Source organism: Aythya ferina, assembly GCF_964211825.1.
Source record: "Aythya ferina genome assembly, chromosome: 10".
NCBI lineage: Eukaryota > Metazoa > Chordata > Aves > Anseriformes > Anatidae > Aythya > Aythya ferina.
Window position 1 is genome coordinate 12421029 of NC_140306.1, and position 22267 is coordinate 12443295.

The 22267-nt window shown below is 38.8% G+C and overlaps 1 protein-coding gene across 37 annotated transcripts in view; it reads right to left on the reverse strand.

The window, feature by feature from the left end:
* The window catches only part of SLMAP (sarcolemma associated protein), an 81490-nt gene that overhangs the window by 50118 nt on the left and 9105 nt on the right, over positions 1 to 22267 (reverse strand). For 7 of the 37 annotated variants that reach the window (XM_084531231.1, XM_084531232.1, XM_084531230.1 and 4 more), the window contains exon 1: positions 9287 to 9430. The exons of the other annotated variants lie outside the window; for them this stretch is intronic. The gene's annotated coding sequence lies outside the window, so the exon portion shown is untranslated. Of the gene's footprint in view, positions 1 to 9286; positions 9431 to 22267 lie in introns of those variants that run through there. 37 annotated transcript variants of the gene reach the window in all.

A 22267-nucleotide genomic window follows, 5' to 3' on the forward strand; every position in this document is an offset into this window, starting at 1 on the left:
TGGTATTTAACACAGTATGAAAGGTGCCATGTACTAGGTTCAGTGTTCATGTACAATTCCCCAGATGCCTTTAACACCTCAGGTAGGTAATACAGTGCCTTTCTGTGAAAGCAGCAGCATCTGTTCTTCCCGATTTTCAGTGCAAACTGACAAACTTCAGCAGCAACCAGCTTAAAGACTAACCAAACATTTCACTTTCCCATTGCTCATCACTGAGTTTCACCACCACCTCCTCAGCTGTTCTGGCTCGAGCCTTTATTTAGCCCCAGCAAACCAGCTCTGAGAGCTGACACCAGTTGCACGAGGAGGTGCTTAAGCTGGTAGTGCCAGAAAAAAGGGCAGCACATACTGACCTAATTACACCTGCTTTTGCAATCCCCACCTCTCTTCAGATCAAACTAAAGGCTCAGCCCTTCCGTGCCTTACCTTAACAATTACTGCACTTTAGAGGGCAGACCATGGGTGCTCCGAGCACCTCAGCTTTGGAGGCCTGTTAAAGAATTAGTGCATCCTTGGTGCAGACAATTACATGTAGGGTACGACCAGGCAACATGCTGTTATTTAAAAAATTTGCTCTCCAGTATCCTAACACCTCCTCAGACAGAAAAAAATTCCAGCCCACATTTCTTCCTTAGTCATTTATGGGTTTATGCTCATTTACATCCTCTCCCATTTATAGCTCTTTAATAAACTGTGGACATCCTACCACACTGCATCCACATTTAAGGAGAACTATTTTAAAGTAAAATTTGCAGTTCATCTGTACACTCAAACTTCTCCAGGACAGCCCATATTATTCAGAAATGGCATTAAGTTCCAAAAAGTTAGATTTTTGTTTCCACAACACTTTACGAGGAATTCTGTAGCATTGCTCATATTTCAAGTTACTGTTCAGTTCTGCAAAGTGAAAAAAGTACCTCCTCTGCTTTGACCTGTGTTGGATAAAAAAAAAAATCTGACTCCATTTAAATTCCATTGCTTTCTAGGTCAATGACTCAAAAGAGTACCAGCAACTTGCTAAATCACAGAACACATTTTACTTTCATGCAGATAGCACTATGTATTTTCCCCCTGTAAAAAAAAAAAAAAAAAAAAAAAAAAGTCCTAGTATTTTCTAAGTACTGAAAGGGAAAAAATCTTCCTGAGACAGCTCAGGACTATGACAATACATGAAATTTATGCACAGCATATGAATTCTAGCTGATATTAGGAAGTTACAGAATTGCAATGCTCCAGAAGGCCAGATTTATGTATGAGCTTTACTATGAAACGTAGGAGACTTTTCTTCAATGAAATAAAACCAAAGGAAAAAAAAAACACTTTGATAAACAGGTATTATGCTAACACACTATTTCCAGCAGGTAGGCTGAAGGTAATTCCTTAGTTAGCGTGTGTGTGTGTGTTTCCAAGCCATATGGAATTCCGGTATAGGATGAGACACTTCTGAAGGATCTCAGAAAAGACAAAGGACCGGGTCAGAGATGCACTGAAAATCTTGAAAGAGAGAAGCACGCTTTTCCAGTGATTTAATTACCTCAATTTAATTACAGTACAAGACCAGGGTAAAACAAACAACCGATGTGCTTCTGTTTTGGTCTCTTCTACAAGACTTGCTTTTAGCACTCCCTTCTTGCATCTTCATTTTGACTACGTACAGCATTTCTCTCAGTACACTGCAGTATTTCCCTAAGGATCACCCTAGAAATTTAACATGAAGTTCTAGAATTAGCTTAAAGTGTAGGCAAATAAATCATCAGTTAACTTGCTAGTTTAACATTTTAGCTTTCTCAGAACAAGATTAAGATCTCAAAACCCAGCAGTGTATAATAATCAATCACACATATGCAGAAGCCAAAGATAAGAGATCTGTCTATGGCATGGCTTCTCATTACAAAGCAAAGGTAGAGATGGAGAACAAGGGCTTCACATACAAGACAAGAAGAAACCAATGTTTAAAGAGTAAGTACTCTACTGATGAGTTATTGATCATTCAAATGTTTTTTTTCCAAAAACTCTTATGATGTAACTACCGCAAGTACAATACAATGAAAAAGAAACCTCAAGCCTCCAGAATGGAAACACACCGGTAATGCAGTAAGGCAGTAAATGAAGCATGGTGATCAAGACAGACTTGCAGAGCACTCGCAATCACTACATAAAGGCATCCTTTTCCATTTAAGAGTACGCTACTGCTGTTCCATCAACCTCGAACTTCTGTTCAGGGCAATTACACTGACAGTTACAGAGAGAAGAATTACTGAAGAAGTGGGACAATTTGTCTCTGCAGATCCAAGATTCACTCCTGGAAGAGGAGCGAACTCTCTAAAAACGCAGACACAGACCACAGCAAACACTTGCACATCATCCTTATTCCATCGCTAAATTATTAAGCAAATAATAAGCACCAAAATGTAGGCCATCACCTCTTTTACAGAAAATCAACCATTGCTATACCTTATTAATTCAATGCATTACACGCCTAGACAAATGACATAGAAAGAACCTCCCCATTTCAGGGCTTCCTCGGTTACCCTTTTCCTCATCTTTATTTCCTGTGTGAAAGAAGCATGCACAACTCCCACACACTTGAGAGCCCTGTTTCACAGACTTGAAGGCATCAATTTAGTCCAGAAAGATTTAAATGTCAAATTCCGATGCAAAGGAGATGACGAATTCCTTTTTGCTGTATTTACTACCACAAAGGTGCAGCACGGCTGTCAGCTAGAGCAGCAAAGCCAGAAAATGCTGCAGCTGAAGATGGGAGGTTCTTCCCCCTTACTGTGCTACAAACTAGAAGACCACTCGTGGAATGATTAATGCTGGTATTACAAACACAGCCCCTGAGGACTAAAGCCAATAAACAAATGCAGCAAATAAATGAGGCTGTAAAAATTGGAATTCTCACCTTTTATTAATACTTCAGTGCTAAATTGATCTAAATAACACAACTGTGGTTTTGCATCACACTGAGTATTCTCCTGTGAGGTGCAGTATATTGCTTGTGTACACCCTGAATTGTGCACAAGGATCTTAAAACAATACACGATGGGGTCAAAACAACATGGCCAACATTTATCACACCGCAGCCAAAATTTTCTTCTCCCATACAATTAGCAGATCACTTTATATTCCATAAAGTATTAACACTGAGTATTTTCTGGAGTTGGGAACAGCACTCCAGCTAACAGAGTACACTGTACAAACTACAATGAATTCCAGGTCGCTCCTTTGGCTGTGAGATAGATGAGAAGTTCAAATGCTAAATTATCTCCAGATTCAATTGATTGAGTTCCTCATTCTGGTCTGCTTGGACACATCCTAAATTCCTTTCCTCTCACTCGGCTAACTCCACCCACCTATCAAGGAAGTAGAAGTATTTTTCTCCATAAGCAAGCATAATTCACAGGGCGGGGTACATCAAGCAAAACTGCTTTTCTATTTAGTTTTATATTTGCTAAACACATGGACCTAATAGCTCATTGCTCACTGAACTCCAGCTCCTTAAACAATGTGGACACAAAACTAGGGCATTAACTTCTGAGTTCTCAGCAAATCTCTTGTTAAAGGGATTCTACCAGCTACCTGAAGCACGCACACGCTGTGAATCTACAAGTGACAAAAAGAGAGGGATTTGCCAGGCAGATTGTTTGGACTGAAGGAGAAGCAGCAGGTTATTCAGAGACCGTAATTATTGAAGGTGTGCAGAGAGAAGCAAAAGTTGATTTTTTTTTAAATTTTTTTTTTAGTAGCTTGTTTGGAAAATAAATTTAACCATTCTTTCCATGCATTAAGGATTAAAAAAAAAAAAAAAAAAAAGACACACACTACACATCTCTTTGATACAAGACTGGGCAAAAATATTCACCCTAAGCTTTCAGCTAGGATGTAAGCCTAACCTAAATCTACCAACTCTGGTGAAAAAGGCTGCAGTCCTCAGGTATCCCCAGGAATTCAGCACCATACTTCCAAAGCTGCCAGCAGGCCCAAGGGGCAGGAGGGAGAGGACAGCAGGGAACCGCTCATCTGCTGCCCAAGTGGCTCGTGTCTGTTTACACCTTGAAGGTTTGTTGATTGTACTGCCAGGACAACCCTGCTGGTTGCTCCTATCTGTTGTCAAGCAAAATAAACTGCAGCAGTAAGAGCAGCTTTGTGCCTGCATAACTCAGTCGGGGTATAAACAGACAACCTTTTCTGGATGTGGCTGAAGTGCTCCGAAGTATTAATCCCTCTGCTGCTTGCCATGCCCTGATAGTTCGAGTGCTTTCAAATTCACTACGGGCCCTGTCATTCAGTGGAGCTTTGTTTGAGCTAACTCAGCCGCCTTTGCCTGAAATGGGCACAGGGTCTGCGACAGGGCAAGGAAGCCAAGAGGCAGGGGAGGAGGAACCACCTCAGGCAAAGGGGAAATGCAGAGCAGCCAGACACTAACAGCTCAACCTGCAGCCTGAACGTATGTCTACGTCCAGCCTCAAGTTACTCCAGTGTTTGCCTTCGTATCAAAAGGTCACCTTTCTCAATAAAACCAAGCAAACATTTCCAGATGCATTGTACCTGCAAACATTTCAGTGCAGTTCATTCTTTTGACCTCTTCTTGTCCCAATTCTTACTCTAGCTGGAGAGTGTGCACTTACCACACTGGTATACTGAAAGAACTCACAAAAAAAAACACAAAACCCACCAAAAACCATGTGAAAGAATGTTTGCAGAGTTAATACCACCTCCTACCTGTCAGGCCAATCAGGCAGAAGAAGTTACTTTCTAAGCCAGCACTAAAACCCCGTGTTTGCTAGTAGTTGTAACTTACTTGTTTGAAGATGAAAAGTTCAGGACTCAGGGTTACCTATGGTCAACAACACTAAGCTATTCTTCAACGCGTAATCTTTAGATCAGGAAAATTCACAAACAGGATGCCAAACATGTACTTTACGAGAATTTTTTAATAACAACCACTTCCTAATACAAATTAATTGAAGCACCATTAAAAAAAAATGTTTAATTATTCAGCTTTAGAATGACCTACTTGGAGCATAAAGGAGTTTCATGTAAACAGTTTGGGCTATTTATTATCAAATAAAATCCTCAAGTTATATTGTTGTATTGTTCAGAGTAATTATATAGAACAGATTGGCAGAAGGTGGCTAAAAGTATAACTTCAGGACCTCCAACTAAATGACAATCCAAGCCCTCCAGTTTAATAAATAAAAATTCATGGTCACAATTTAAAGCTTGTGGATATAAATAAAGGACCGAGAAATAATATCTCTACTATTTATCTCCCAAAGTGTGCTGTAATTATGGATTGCTGCCTACAGGTCCAAACCAGTCCCATGTACCTTTCATACCCACTGTACCATTCACAGCCAAGGTCTTCAACTCGCACGTGGCAATGGATGGAAGAACTGGGGCAGCTGAACCTATTGCCCTTTGCTGCTTTCCATGATGGGGAAGGAGCAGATAAATTAGTTTGATGGCAGGTACAGCTGAACAACTCAGAGCAGTTTCAGAACTGTTATAATTTTTTTTGTTAATTTTTCGTTAATTTGGCTGACGAAGACCTGGGCTAAAAAAGTGTATAGTTTAGGGCTGGTTCCTAAGCCACGTACTTGTACCACCCACTGCAGCAGCAGCATTTGAGAAGAGCATGGCAGAGGGCAGCCTGCACATACCATGCCAACTGTCTGGTTTCTCTACGTGTCAGCTTCTTAAGGCTGCAAAGTACATATTACAACTAGAATCCGGAGCTGTCTGTATTATAAAGACAGCTATCTGAAACGGGAGATAAACTTAGAAAACAAGGAAAAACAACATCAGGTTTGTTTTCATAAAATATAAGTGAACGAAGTGTCTTAGAGTGCCTGGAACGCCCCACCAGTCAGTACAGAACTGTATGGCTGTCACTAACCCACTTCCAGGTTTCTTTTATTTACTTTAGCTCTATAAGGAACTGTCAACACCTAGAAAAACATAGCCTCTGGCAAAAAGACACAGAAGTGTGATGGGAAGTTTATACTGAAAATATTCTTCTATATGAGACACAGGTAAGACATCAATGTTAAAATGATATTTTACACTGAGAGCAGTGCTTTTACTCTGTGCTTGTGCACTCATCCAAAACTTTGCATAAAAGATGCTTCCATCTCTCTCTCTCAATTTTATTTTATTTTTTTTAAAACTGGAACCAACCAAGAAGAACAGAAGCATCATCAGAAAGGCTATTACCCTTGCTAACCTACCTGACCTCATACTCCTCTGGCATAACTGACAGCACTTTTAACCTCACAAACTCTTCTTAGAAACTATTTATAACCTAGTTTGACAGCTGTGAATTTAATAGCCCCCAAAAATCATTCTGTAACTGAAAAATGCCATAAAACACCCCATCATAGAAGGATGAGTCCTGAACATCCCCTACTGTACAGGAACACTTCATAACTCAAACTTCTGTAATCAACATCCACATAAGAAGACTGATGTTGAAGGACGTGACCTGCAGCAATTTTGTGCACTCTGCCTAGGATTAATTCTGCTTACTGAATAAAATTTTCTGTGATGAACAGAAGATGTGGAATAAACTGGTTTGAAACGGTAAAAGTTACCCATGAACACTGTTCTGTCCGTAGATTATGCAAATAATCCAGAAACGCAGGCACAGTCAGGAGAAGCAAGATGACAAGATACTTGAGAAAAACCTTGATTTTTTTTTTTTTAACCAAAAAATGTGAGAACACTATGCAAAAATAGATCTCTCTCTACATCAATGTCACTAGTTTTGATGCAAAAGACTATTTTTAAAAAGATGAGATCTAGAGGAAGAGATCTGATTTACAAGTAACTTGGTTTATATATAGCTGACTGACTTGCTATTGTAAGACATCTGTCACCATAGTTACTAATTACTACTCTTTAAAATACCTCTTTTATTTAACTTTTGTCCTCACAGTTCATAAGAATTTCCCCAAATCACCCTTTTGCTACAAATGCTGGATGACTTCAGGACAAGCAGAAAAGATTTCAATTAATTTTCTTCAGGGCTGAATCTTAACGTTGGTCACTTCACATACGGCCTGTTTTAAAACCCCTCTTTGGAACTAACTCACAAAATAGCTACGGGCATTAACAGCATTGGAAAAGCAGCAGCGACTCCATTCTGAAAACAGAAGCAGGACCAATTTCCCATCTCACTATTGATTTCACACAATTGTCTTGAGAGGGGAAAAAAAAAATGTGAATTTTCAGCCTGAAGGTATTTTAAGGTATATTGCTGCTGCAAGTGCTAAGCTAAAGGAAACAAACAATAAAGTGCAATCCTGAGAATGGTTACTCACATGGTCCCAAGATGCCCAGACTGATTCATCAGACTACAAAAGCAATATAATGAAGAGACTTACTTTGCATGACTGCTGTCACAGACAACAGTATCTTTTACAACATACAGATACTTTGAAAAAAAATATTTTTGTAGCTTCATATTAAAAACCTGGCTAGTGTTACAGAATCACACACAGAATCACAGAATTTATAGGTTGGAAGAGACCTCAAGATCATCGAGTCCAAACTCTGACCTAACGCTAGCAGTCCCCACTAAACCATATCCCTAAGCTCTACATCTAAACGTCTTTTGAAGACTTCCAGGGATGGTGACTCCACCACTTCCCTGGGCAGCCTGTTCCAATGCCTCACAACCCTTTTGGTAACAAAGTTCTTCCTAACATCTAACCTAAAACTCCCCTGGCGCAACTTTAGCCCATTCCCCCTCGTCCTGTCACCAGGCACGTGGGAGAACAGGCCACACAAACAGATTCATACAGATTCATTACAGATTTATACAAACAGTAAAGGATAAAAAACAGGTTTTCTAGAAGGATGTTGTACTTGTTGCTGAGTAAGCAGTTGTTCTGCTCTACTTAAGAAAGCTGATTTTCTTATTACACAAAAATTATTATTATTACATTTAATATGGCTACCTATCATTTATCACGGTGATACCAGTGATTACTTTGTGTAACTTACATCAACTTCTATCACTATACCAGATTTAACCTGGGGCAAACAAATGGACAAGGTGACTTTCTGACATTCCTCTTTATGTTACTGTGTTCTCCGTATAAATCAATTATGGAAATACACCGCAACTCAACACGGCTCTAAAATAAAAAAGAAACAAAAAGACTGACTAGGTGATTACCCAGAAATCCAAACTTCTTCAGGATAACCACTTCAGATAGCACAAGAACCTCTAGGTGTAAAAAAACTGCAGAAATACTCATCAGTCCTGATGCCCTTGCATGAGTACTTTCCTCCAAAACTCAGCTCACTGCTTGCTGTAATCCTGTTTGCTGTAATACTTTCATGGGACTTTGGCAACATGAAATATTTGAACTTTGCAATAATGAAAGTAAACATTATCCTGAAGTGTGCAGTCCTGAAGACTGTATTTGTTGGAAACAGATATCCAGGTAAAATAAGCAAAGAATTATTAGCTCTACAAAGAACAGGTTCCCACATAACTTTTATTTTCAAATGTGTGTTCCTAGAAGTCTGCAATTTATCACTGCAGTTTCTCACCTTTACGTACGAAAAGCACCTGTACTAAATTTCTTCACCAGGGAAGAATGCTAAAACTATTCAGAGAACTAAATTGTTTATTCTTAAATTCACGATCAAGAGAAGTGATTACATGTGACAGTTACTTTCCCTGACCAACTTTAAAGGAATGCTTGAGTACAGGATAAAAAAAAAAAAAAAAAGGCAAAAAACAGAAAACATGGTCTTGTCGCTGACTATAGTGATGAAAAGTGTGACAAAAAGGCAGGTTTGTCATGTTTAAGCATAATTTTGCTCTAATTTAAGACCAGAAGTAAGGCATAAATCTCTTCTACTCCTTACATTTTAAGAGGCTGAAATTACTAAAATTTAGCACAAATAAAAATGAAACCCAAAGATCCATAACACCTACTAAAAGAAATGCTGAACTGTTTCAGTGGGAAAACACTGGAAGACAGGCAGAACTGACAGAAAAAGCAGAAGAAAAATTTTAAAAATGTTTAAAAAAATGAAATCTTGAAATACTACCAGGATCTGGCACAGCAAAAAATTAGAAAAATAAATTCAACACTAACATTATCCATAGTTTCTGCTTCCTCAAAAATCCTGAAGTACCTAGGTAACTCATACACAAAAAATTAACTGAAATTGAAATTTTCGTTTAGAAATTTAATTAAATCACCAAACAATATTTTTCATTTGCAAGAAAGTGGAAAACAAAAGCAGAAGCCAACAAGATTACCCGATACTTTGCCAGATGAAGAGCCAGAAGAGAAAATCTGCTTTACGGCAAGCAGAAAGCACGAGGCTAGTTGGTGTATCGAGAAACTCCAACTCTCATCCACAACCCCAGGCAGTCGGAGGTCGGTGCAGCACAGCAAAGGCTGGTAGCTATCTTGCCACACTGCTAAGTTTCTCCCTTTGGTTAATCATTACATCAAAGCTCCTCTACTCCTTGCGAAGAAAAAAAATCTCCCCTCACGTGTTCACTTTTAACTGTATAGAGAATACAGGGAGAATTTGGTGCAGCTGGTTTAACCTTTCCTCGTTTCCACTCCTTCCGCATAAGGCCCTGCCGTGTTTGCCCACGGTCGTTAATGCCGCACTACGGCTGGTTTATGGCAGAGAAAATTCCCGGTGATCACACAGCCAGATACAGAAAAAAACACACGTTGGATTTCACAAACGTTCCCAATTTAAAACACGGTCTGGGAAGCAATTTTCACAATAAAACTGTATGAAAACTTTTTAAAATCCCGAAGAACTAATGAGGGGTTCCTTCCTTTTAGCATGGGTCAGGTGCCACCTGCAAAGACTTGGGATGTGACTGCAGTGCTTGGTGCTCACATCTGAGCAGAGCTAGGTAACTCACCTCTCCTTTACACAAAGCAAAGACGTCTTGCTTTCTGACACCATCTGCTCCCAAACTATTTATTAGCACAACAGTTTTCAAAACGTTCAGCACATTTCTAAACTGCAGTTGAAATGACTGTACTGGGATACATTTTATGCTATAAACTCAATGCAGCCAGTAAAGAGGCAGAAGTACATTTTCTAACTCAAAACAACTGCCTAAGCACAAGTGACTCTGCACTAATTTTAATCGTGTCAAACCAGGTATTTCTCTAACACGTCCAAAACACAAATATTTCCTTAACAGAGCACCGTGAGTTCGCTGCACACATCTCCACACTGAAAACAGGGGGTCACCAGGGCACTTTGCTCCTCCATCTGTTTCTGAAAACTTCTCTGGGTCACGTAAAGACCAAAACATTTTTATTCTTTATAAGGCCTAAATTAAATTTATTTCCATTCTGTGTTTTGAACTTGACCATTCCGTACAGAGAGCAAATGTAATTAACTGGAAACAAAACACTGTCAGAGAAGGGTGCAGCTCCGTCCAAAGACGGAAAATTCATTTTCCAGAACGGAGGAGAAATTTGACAATTGGGAGTTTATTTGTACTCAAGGCACTGCCAAGTCATACCTCCAACAAAGTGAGAGTGAAAATAGTCTGGGAGGAGGCTGGATTTATTTGCAACTCACTCTCAGGTCAAGACTTCCAAAGTAAGCAGCAATTGAAACGTTTGCAAACAACAGGCTGATTATTCCGGTGTCCTTTTGAGATCAATGATTAGACATGAAAAAAATGTTCACCGTTTTTCTAGCTTAAGGAAGGAAATACCTAGAGCACGCATCCACGTACTGAGACGAGTCTGCCTGTGACGCGATAGATGGTGCAAGTTGCTTCTGATGGGTGATCTTGGAGGGTGTTCGTGAGCCATCTGTGCAACCTCCTGGGGCCGGAAAGCCAGCCCAGCCCCGGCAGAGCACAGGTAGGATGTTGAGGAGCATGGTAATTGCTGTTTCAAGCACAGTGACTCACGATTTATACTGGTCTTAGCGAAGGGCAAAAATCACATCCATGGCACCTTGGGTTTACAGATTAAAAGCTTTGCAAACGTGGCAAAACTTCCCAAGCTAATTATTGCAGCACAGCTTCCCATGCACAGTATTTCAGTGTCTTTTTTTCTTGTTATTTTCCATCACTTCCACAAAGTCACCAGGGACTTCACACTGATAACACCAGGCCCACGACTTTTGTTCTTCGGACAAGGTAAAGAAACCTGAATGCCTTTTCAAATCTCTTTGTCAATAAAAAAAAGCACTCAGAACACGTGCAAATGCACATGACCAACCTGCCAGGGGGCACCAGGAGCACAGGGAAGGGAGCTGCAAAGCTCTGCTGGCAACCTCAGCCTTGAGCTGCACAGCAGAGAGGGAAGGAGCCCACACCTATCAGAAATACATTATCAATCAACGTGCCTTATTTCCTTCTAAAGCAAAGTACAAGTACAAAAAGAACCTCCCTCGAGCACCAGTGGCTCTAGATTGTCACCAAAGGAATACCCCCCATGATAAATCTCATATGGGATTAAGAAGTAGATGCTTTAATTCCTTAATCAGCCATCAGGCAATTTTTCAAATGGCAGATCCTTCAGCATATGAAAACCAGAGGCATCTACAGGCGGATCTCAGGTCATATTATCCAAAGGTCAAAACACAATATAACAGCATTCTTACTGAGAGGATAGGCATTTGTAATTGCTAGAAACATGCAGTGGATTCTTTCCACAGTTCACACCCTAAGACCACCAATATTAAGCGGCTGATTCTATGTAAGTGTATTTTCTCAGGTCATTCTTTGCTCTTAGGTATCATCATCAGAAAAAAAAAAATAATTTCACCTTCTTCCCCTGCCACCTTGACCCTTTGGGAAAAAAAAAAAAAAAAAAAAGTTTGGATAAGCATTATTTTTTGATCCAGACTGATTAAAAGAAAAGAGGGTGGGAGGTATAGACAGCTTCCACATGAAAAGCACATGCAAGATTATAGAAAGATGCCTGGTCTCTGACTAACATGCTTTTCCATGCAGCTACCCATCAAGGGACCCTGTCCTGCTTAGCATAGCGGCCTCGTACATTATTCATCCATGAATAAAGGGCCATTAAGTGACTTTTCTCATTAATTCAGTCGTGATACTTTAAAGTAGGCAAAAATAAATAAATAAAGGCCAGCTGTAGAGAACATATAAAGCAAAACTATCCTGCCTACTAAGAAAAGCTGCTGAACAGAACAGAATAACTAAAAGTGAAATTAGTGTAGGCCTAAATGACTTGAATATACTTTAAAATAATAATAATTAAATAAAATCCAATCAACTAAAAGGTGAACCTTACCAAAAGATTAGCAACCTCGCCAAAAGGTTAGCAATGTCACGTAACTCTTCCCATGTGGTTGCCAAGGGCATGTCCCAAAAGGTTTAACTAACATACCAAAGAGGCCCAAATAATATTTTCTTAAGATTAGGAAATAATTAAATTATACATGAAATACTTTTTTTTTTTTTTTTTTTTTTTAAGTACACCACAGTAATTATGGTTAGTATTCCCTGTCAATTTACATAACATCAATATTATGTTTTTTCTTTGTAAAATCATGGTGTTACTCATTTGACAAGGAAACAGCATGCAGTCCCACAGACCAACAACGAAAAAAAAAGACAGTTTGCAAGCATGAAAATGTCTTTTTTCAACTATTTAAACCTGAGTTGCAACCACTAGAGGGCAACAATTACACACACACATCCAAATTTGGTAAAGTGAACAAATTCAATGGAAAAAAAAAAATGCACCTATCACAAAATAAATCAGGTCTGTTTATTTTATTTAAGCATTTTTCATACCAAGTCATTAATTGTAGTATATATATTGTTGTCTAAACTGTGAATTCCATCTTTACAGTCTAAAGTCTTCATACAGAAGCAATGTTTAAACTACAACATTCACATTAACAATTCTTCTGCTTCTCAGATTTGAAAATCAGGTTTCTCACCTTCAATGTTCCTGCTACCGAAATTACGTAAATTACTGAAATTCTATCCAGAGTAAGCATGTGTAAAAATCATAATGTTGTCAAAGCCTTTTCAGATTAAACATAGGAAGTGAACTTCCTATTCAGTGGTAAAAAAAAAATACCGAGCTAGAAGTTGGCCATATGCTCCAAAAGAACTGGAATCACCATGCAGATTTTTTCCACGTCTAATCAGCAGTTCAAAAATATTGCTGTTCTGAGAACAGGGAGGCTTTTTCTTCACAAAAGCGTTTTCCTGAAATGTGTTATTGGCATTTAATATATTAAGTTTTGCTACCATTCGTTATCCAGACTCTCAGAAGAACAAAAGAGAAAGTCCAGAAACTAAAGCAAATCAGCAGATTGAGTCATTTACTAAAAGAACGAGCATTAAGATGACTGGGAGAAGAACATGCGTTGGTAACCCTAAGCAATAACATTTAAAGAATTGTTTTAAGATCTACAGTTCCATTAGGACGCGGAAGGAAACTCAGCAAGCTTGGTTTCTGCAGTCATTAAGAATGATAATGACACTGAATAAATGTTCGATGCATTCAGGCACGCATCAGATCAGTCCCATCTGAAGGAAAACAAAAACCAGATGAACCCTCAAATTCAGTTCACATGAAACTCCGGCTGCACCCCCAAGTGTAAACACAGCCTTGCCACAAAAAAAACAAGTTTGCTCTTAAGTAGTAAGCTTTCACATACCAGGAGGCTTGTCATCCCAACTTAAATTTAATATGGCTGTAGACAAGACTATTTATACTTTGATTAAAGAAAAATCAGCAAGTCTTTTACGCTACCTATAATTAGGTAGCATAGTCTAGTATTAGTATGAAGTTTTAATAACCTTGAATTAGGATTAGATGTTATCCATAGTTTGCTTCAAAGGAAAATAACTTGGGTTTCTGCGAATTGGCAGCATTAAGGGCAACATGACTACACACAAATTCAAGAGAAATGTGTTCCCTCATTGTTTCTTCTGTACTCCTCTGAATCATAGTTTTCTCCTGCAGCCTGGCAGTGTACTGAGGTCCTATGCAAATACCAGGCATATCAAAACCTGTAGATGATGCAGCCAGCCAGAACGTTTTGTTGGATTATTGTAGCTTTGCATTATTTCAACACCATCATTTATAAAAATAAAAAATAAAAAAATGTCTCTTTTGCTAGAACAATTTACTAGATGGATTTTTACAAAGTGTTTACCTGTCGAAAACACGTAAAACGCTTCAGATTAAAGGCTGCCTGCCCAGTCTTAAAACAAGATGCTATTACTATAATAAGAATGGAATGATCATTTTATATAGAGATCGGTAACAGCTCTCCTGCTTGCTTGTATACAGATCCATGTGAATATTCACTGAAGCTACATAACCTGGAAGATAAAGGCAATAAATGAAGGGTAAGATTCTCTTACATCAAAGTACCTTTCCATGCTGCTTCCCTTAGTAGGCAGTAATTAGCCTGCCTATTGCGGGCTTCAAAAGGAGGAAGCAAGTCCTTTTCCTGCGGGATCTTAACACTACCTCCTTCCTCTGTTGCCATCTGACAGCAGGGGTTTGAAGAACCAGCTTAATTTTAGATACTCTTAAATAAGAGATTCAGTGGCAGTTCCTGGAAAGAAACATGCACACAAGCTCAGCCTTTACACATCGCCTGGCTTTACTGGACAGCACATTCCTTGACAGCGCTCAGTATCCCCCAGCTAAGTTTTCAGGGAAGTGTCAGGAGTCAGTTCTCTGCTTTCTCTGTGTATTTCAACATCTTGCATCCTGACAAGTTCTCTCTTTCTCACGAGGCCTATGCCATGCAGCAGTAACGTTTCACAGGGCACCCAACTGCAGGGAAGGCGAGCTGGGCAGTGCACAGCCTCTCTCTTCTCCCAGCCATCTGCTCTCAGAGCTGCTCCATGCCTCGTCCCCAGCTTCCTCCCTGTTTACATGCTCTGGTTTCTTTTGGAAGGAAAATCGGGCATGTGGAGGAACCAAGTGCAGCCAGGTCCCCTCCCACCACAGAACTGAGATGTGTCCAAAGCATGTAAGTGACCAAAACACACCACTGAACATCCTGCACTATAGGTTCAACCTTCAATAGAAGGTATCTTAAAAACCAGGGAGTGCTGCACTTGCAGGCAAATACTTTAGGAAATTCTTTACAAGCTCTCATGGGACAAATAAGCTGCTTTTGTTTTTTCCCTTGGTGTTTGTTTATTCCATGGCTTGCTTTTCTCATCTCTTTCTTAAAGTTAGGTACAAGACCAAATAAGCACTTAACCAAGGTCCCCCCTTTTACACTGTTAAATTGCACTTTTCACACCAAATTCAAAGCTGGACAGCTTGAACAGCCTATCTACCTACAGGCTGCACACACGGGACAGCCTGCCAGCTTCCTGCCTCCAGACTCCCAACACCAGTCACTCAGGCAGAGCTAACAAGAACCAGCTCAAAGCATCTCACTTGTTATCGTCCACCTTCTCTGAGTTTCTCAACGGTTTTATAACCTCAGTGTTTCTTAATAGGCGCATCAGGAATGGTGACGTTTTCCTCACTTCCTTTTGAAAGGTTTAGCTTGAACATTTAAATAAAAGAAACAGTAAACAAGAGTGTTAAGCCACAGCGACAGTTCAGAGTAACAATGTAAAAAAGAAAAATCCCAGGCCAACTCACACAGATACTAATCTGATGAAAACCAGCAGGCATTTCAAACTCACTGAACTCAATACTTTATTTCTAACTATTCTACCAATGTCTAAATTATATTGTTTAAAATAATTTACAAATGTACTAAACAATTTTAGAAAATCTCTCTGTATTTAATCATTCATATACTCAATGTCTAACTGGCATTTTTTCCCCTTAACTTTAAGAGAACATTATAGGCATTAAGCAAAGCGATTCACTCAACAGTAAAATCCTGTAAGTTGCAGTAAAGTATCACTGCACTGGGCCAGAATGCCACATTTCTTTCCCAGTAAGATGAGAATTATTTGAAAACTTTATTCAGGAACAACCATCACTTTTTACTCTTCCACTCCCCTCTTTCTAAAGGTTTACACTTGTATTACAAATGCATATTTACTGGCATCTTGCTCTATAAACTCCAGGAGCAGGAGAGGTGTGCCCATGGTGAGTCAACAGCTGGAACCTCCACAACACTTAACTACAAAGATTACTGCTTAACTCCTCTCAGATTTATGTGTAGCCATCATTTCAACTGAAAATTCAGTATATACCAGAAGAACTCAGTCCCTAAACCAATTCAAGAATAAAACAGAAATAAGATTTAAAAAAGAAAAGCCTTAATTCAGCCAAATAATAAAATACTTCTAACTCTCCTCATTTTGGAGCACAGAAATCATTATAAAGCAGTACTTAATCCTCCTTATCTTACATTAAGAGTCACTCTCCAAATACGTAACTAACAGAGCAAATAAAGATTTAATTTGAGCGACTGTATTTTTACTTCTCACATTTCATCTAAATTTTTGTTTTCCATTCATTTCCGATACTGTTTTACATGGATGTTCAAACTTAGCAGACCAAAATCGCTATTTACAGTCACAGAGAGTCTCAGAAAAAAATAAATGCCTTGGATTTCTGAAGACAACTATTAGAACTTTTACATTCTGCAGATATGAAAAGTAATCCCTCGTGCCACTTTGAGGACTCAAACATTTATCTCTACTTTGTATCAACTACAGTGCAAACTGAATTTTATGAAATAACATATTCAAAACTACACCAACTATAAACTCTTTGAGCTGTGACAACAAAGTAAATAAACACCAGCAGCTCTATGCTGCTAATTAAAATACAAAGCAAAACCACTGAAGCAAACCCTCAAATCCAATGCTTTCCATTAGAGTGTCAAAAAACCTTCAAAAAATCTATTTAAAACCCATTTAAAAACAGGTGAAGTGGTAAACAAGAAGTCTCCATAGAACAAACAGTTATGGCACAGAGACTGCGTATTTCTCACTGAGCTTAGGAACAGGCTTACATGGACATATGGAACTACTCTCCCTAACATCTTTAACAGAAGACAACCTACCTTACATTTGCAATGAAAACTCTGATCAAGAAACATTTATCTTGCTGCACAAGAAGCTAATGATAAATGCTATTCCTGCGTTGCTCACAAAGATGGCTCCACTTATCATGTTAAGAGTATTTCCATAGAACTGAAGAAATTCAGCTGAGAGAAATACGCATTCTTAAAAATGAAATATGCAAGCAGTAAACTTAACAGAAATTTTTCAAGGAAAAGCTTTGTTACCTTAAATGATAACTAACCTTTACGATGATTTTTTTCACCAGCATAGAAGTCTGCTTGTCAAGTACTACACTTAATGGTAGAAGTAAATTTAAAAAGGAGAAGTGGTAATACATGTTTCCTGTTATGTGAGTTGGTTTTTTGTGTTTTTTTTTTTTTTTTTTTAAGAGCAACTTGCAATCTGAAGTGTGTAATCTAACTTCAATTGTTGTCAAGTTTCAATATTCCCTTTTGCATCACTCCACCCACTTGCAACATCAATCACCTGGTCTCTCTCCCATCTTCACTAAATCTTCAACAGCATCAAACTCCATGGTGTATCTTCACTGCCGTGGTGCTTGTCTCATTTGACTCGTTTACCCCTAACACTGAAAAATCATCTGTGCACAAGTGCTGCTACAAAAACCTGGACAAAACTGCAAGGATCCAAAGCTGCAGCTGAGACGGGACACCGCCACAGCCCCTGGGAATCCTGCCTTCCTGCGCTGCAGAGAGGGACAGCAGGAAGGGGAAGGTGGCAAGCAGGATCACAGTGACTTTTGGGAAGACACGTATAGACTGTGTAGTACCCAGTGAGAAAGGGGTGCTTGAAAACAGACAGCAAGTAGATAGGGCAGCTCCTTATGAATGGCTGGAATTTTTTTTCTTCCCCATGAATGGGCGGAATACAGGAGCACACAGCCTAGAGCACAGGCAGGGGAGCTGACATCTATGGCCAAGCTGTTGTCAGAGCAGCCTGAGCTAAGGGTAGGTGTGTGGATGGCAGGATGGATGGGGCACCAGTCACGGAGAAGGGCTCATCTGACTTCCAAGAACTACTTTGGGAAAATTACCAAGAAAACAGCCAGAACACCCACAACAAAAACTAAAGCACTCACAGCTACATAGGCACTAGGTCTCAAGTGATCTGGAAATATGAAACAAGGATCACTTCAGTCTGATGCTGTAGCTCAATGGTGCCTTTGTTGCCTACTCCATTTCACTCTCTGTTAGCTTACTGGCAAGAGCATCTTGTTCTCAATGACAATTGTCAACCACATGCTCAGAAATACGCAGGTTCAGTGATGTTGGGCTTTCTAAAAAAGATATTTTCACTGGACAAAATACAGATCACATTGACAAGGTTTTGCTTCATGCTATTTGATTTAGCTGTTTTGTGAAGGGAGCTAGAAAGTACATATTGAAACAAGTACTTTTTGAGGTGGACTGAAATCCTTTAAGACAGGAGAACTGGAAACTAAAGAGCATCATCACTCTCTAAACTGCAGCACTGAGTCTTGCAGAAAGTAACAAAGACTCCATCTTCCACCAGTTTTCATATTCCAATTTCTCATTAGCACTGTGGAAAGATGCAAGACATACACACTTCCTGCTGCAGGACACTTAAGTTTTACCCAAACATTATACCAGCATAACCGAAAAAAAATTTAATGCTTTACTTTGTGAAGAGCAATCATTCATTCCTACTTTCCAGATGTTGAAGTCATAACACTCAAGAAAAACTTGGAAGTATTTAAATATTTCCAAAACTCTAAAGTTTGGCTTAATACACTATTAGTATGTTAAGCAAATATATTAATTATTATAATTCAGGCATTTAAATGCTAATGTCCTTACTATATCTCAAGTGTAGGCAGGTGTCTAAGTGCTTTGCACTTTAACTGAGCTGCACTGTAACTGACTTCACCACTTCTGTCTGTATCAAATAAATATTCAGGACATTCCTCCCATCGCCGTTCTGCAAGCAAGGTCACAGAGCTCCTTCTAAAACCTTGTTTTCTGAAGCAGATAAACTTTCTCCTCCCTCCTCTAAGATGCCAACAACCAAAGCTCATACTTCAAAGGCCGCATTAAAAAAGTAAATTCTCATATATCTAACACTATTTCAATTGGTCATAAATACAGTCCATCAGGAAAATAAGGAGCTCATCCCAACCAGCAGAGAGTCAACATAGCTTATGCTTAAAGCAAAAGAAAAAAACTTGCAAAAAGCCCTCAAGACCTGCACATTGACACGGTTAAAGAAAGTTGCCCTCCTGGCCAGCTGTATGAGTGAATGAAGTGCATCTAATACCTTTTTTATCTTTTTCTGATTTATTACTGATGTTCTTCCACTGAAATGGGACATTTCATCAAGAATTATAAAAAGCACAAATAATGAGAAATTCTACTACAATCAGAAATGCAAACAATTCAAATACTATTTTAGTATTTCCATGAGCGCAATAAGGTAATGAAATACCACAAAAGGAACAACAACAGGGAAAAAAACAAACAAACTGGAAGATCAGTAGCAGGGCATCCCCTCCACCCACTGTAGCTTCTCTAGCTTTATGGAAAGTAAACCCCAGAGCGTGAACTATAAGCAAAAACCATAAAAGCAAAGGCTGAATTGGCCCATTTTTCATATTTGACTCAGTACACTCACTAAAACACTTTTTAACATCCTAGCAATTACACAGCCGCTAGTAATACTAAAACTGCAGAAAGCTGCCCGCTTGCTTTGGTGTGAAATATGTTTTGCTTGTGTGCTCTCCCCACGTTATTTGCTATTTTAGACTACAAAAAGAACTTCCCAAAAGCTGCAACTTCTCTTCAGATTGAAGGGACTATTCCTAGAAAGCATTTCTGCCCTTTGTTGTTTGCTGCTTGCTTATACTCCCGCTCTCTCATCCACTAAATGCAATCAGTTTTAAAATAAAAATGCAAGTTGGCTGTGTAATGCAGTAGTTCAGTTCTGAGTTAAAAAAATGTTTTCTGACCATATATAATCACTGATTCTCATTCTAAAAGTGACCCTGCCATAAAAGCTCTCTACTGAAATGCAATTTCCCAATATATCAGCATTTACTGTTGTGTTAGTAAATGCTAACAGCCTGGCCCATAATAGCTTGGGACTCAGAAGCCGAGCAGCTGCCCACACTTACTCTTAGCTTTCAGGTACGGACTAAACCAAAGTACCTCGTATTCGTCATAGATGTGACCATTCACACAAAGGCAGCCACTCTTGAACAGACAATTGTTAAGCCACCAAACTTTTATCAATGGCTAGAATACTTAGCTCCTGCACAGTTGAGGACTAGAAATTTTAAATAAAAAAAAATATCTAAGGGTTTTTTTGTTTGCTTGTTTTGGTTTTGGTTGGTCAAAAAAAGAAATCTGAAGTAAACCCCTCAAATCTGGAAGGTCAGTTGTTGCATTTCCTTTTTCTCTTACTTTTTAACACAGCATCAAGTAATTTCTCATGTTTTATTACAGCTTAAAAAAAGCAAAACAGAATGAGAGGTTCACCGGATCTTTACTCTTTAATTGCCAAGTAATTTGTAATGTTAGTACTAAATAGGAAATCAAGAGTGTCTTGGAAAAACAGCTTCAACCTGATGGTATCAAAAAAGTTTTCCTCAGTGCTAACACCAAAGACCTCATTAAACATCACCAGGCAAAAGCTTCCTTTCGGATGCAGATAATGGACCTCAATTTCAGAACACTAAAATATACAAATTACCAATTCTAAGCACCGTCAACAATTAAGTAGAATTAAGAAGGAATACTCAGGAAACCTCAGCACGAGTACAACAGTGGAATAAAAGCATTACTTTTTCCAAATGCCCACGAGTATTAGCAAGCACTTACTATTTCTTACATCTTTCTATTAACTGCAGTATTTGCGCTGGATAGGAGACAATGCAGAGTTTTGGTTCAGCTTTGCTCACCTACGTAAAAAACTGTCTAAAGCAGCATTTAAAGCATCATTATGTAACGTACTTTTTAGACTTAATTTAGGTTGAGGCATGACACCAGCAGACAGATCCAGTCACTGACATAATGTAACAAGATTACAGCTCCCCTAACATTACTCGAAACTACATCCTCATTAAAGGTTTTTAAAGGATACTAAAAAGCAATTATTTTTGTAAATCTTTTGGAAACAAAACTGCAACTATAAAGGAAGTTGTGCACAGCAAGTTTAAACTATAAAATACATCAAAGAGCACAAGTTACAGATCTCATAAGAAAGACTAGTCATCATCATTCTTTAATATTAGATCATAAAACTTACATCATCATCTCAAACTCATCCAGTACCATCTACCCCGGGGAAGACTCGAAATAAAGCTTTGTGGGAAAGGGAAGAAGAAAATTGAATGCACTTTGATTTGATCATCCAGGGGAGACCAAATAACCCCACCTGTCCTTATATCTGCATAAAAGATAATTCAATTTCAGGCACGTTTACACCATGCTATGTGGAAAATCCCAGAACAAGGATAACTGAAAGAGCCCCCAGGAACGCAATCAGGATCTCCCAGAGTAGCTCAAAGAAGTCTGGGCAGCTGTGTTAGTGCAGTGTTTTTACCAAACTAACACCTCTCAAACCCATTTCTGGAACATGGGGTCAGATTAACTCAACCTGAAGCTAAAAGGTAGATAGATCTATATTAAAACTCTCTGAAGGCAACAGCCTGCGATAGGATGCATGTATAACCTGTGCTGACTGAGTAGGTGGCAGTGATTGTATACAGATTCCAAAACAGAAAGCGAGTTTTGAAAGTTGTCAGTGTATGTCAACACATTTGTTCACGTACAAAAACCACCAAACATTTCCCCTTCTGTTTATGTGATAGTTAAAAACCACCCAAAACAAACAGTGTTTTAATTTTCTAATTAACAGTCAGATTCATTAATTTAACCAAAAATCAGGATGAAGCTATGGTAAAGAGCATTCAAAGTGACTAAAAATAACCACATTTCTGTATTACCATAAAAGTAGTCCATCAGTTCCTCCTTTAACTTTTTAGGAAGGTCTCTGTCCACAGACCAAATCTCTGGCTTATAGTCACAAACAATATTTATATACCCACTGAAATCCCCGCCTAAACAGCACAATTGTAGCTTTATCTAGTGTCAGCTAGCCACATAGATTTCAAAAACAGATATGCCTTTTCTATGATGATTTGTATTCTCGTCTTTCTCCTACAGACTCTGGAATATGCAGTCCAGGAAAAGTTCTCAAAGAGGAAGATTTAAAAAA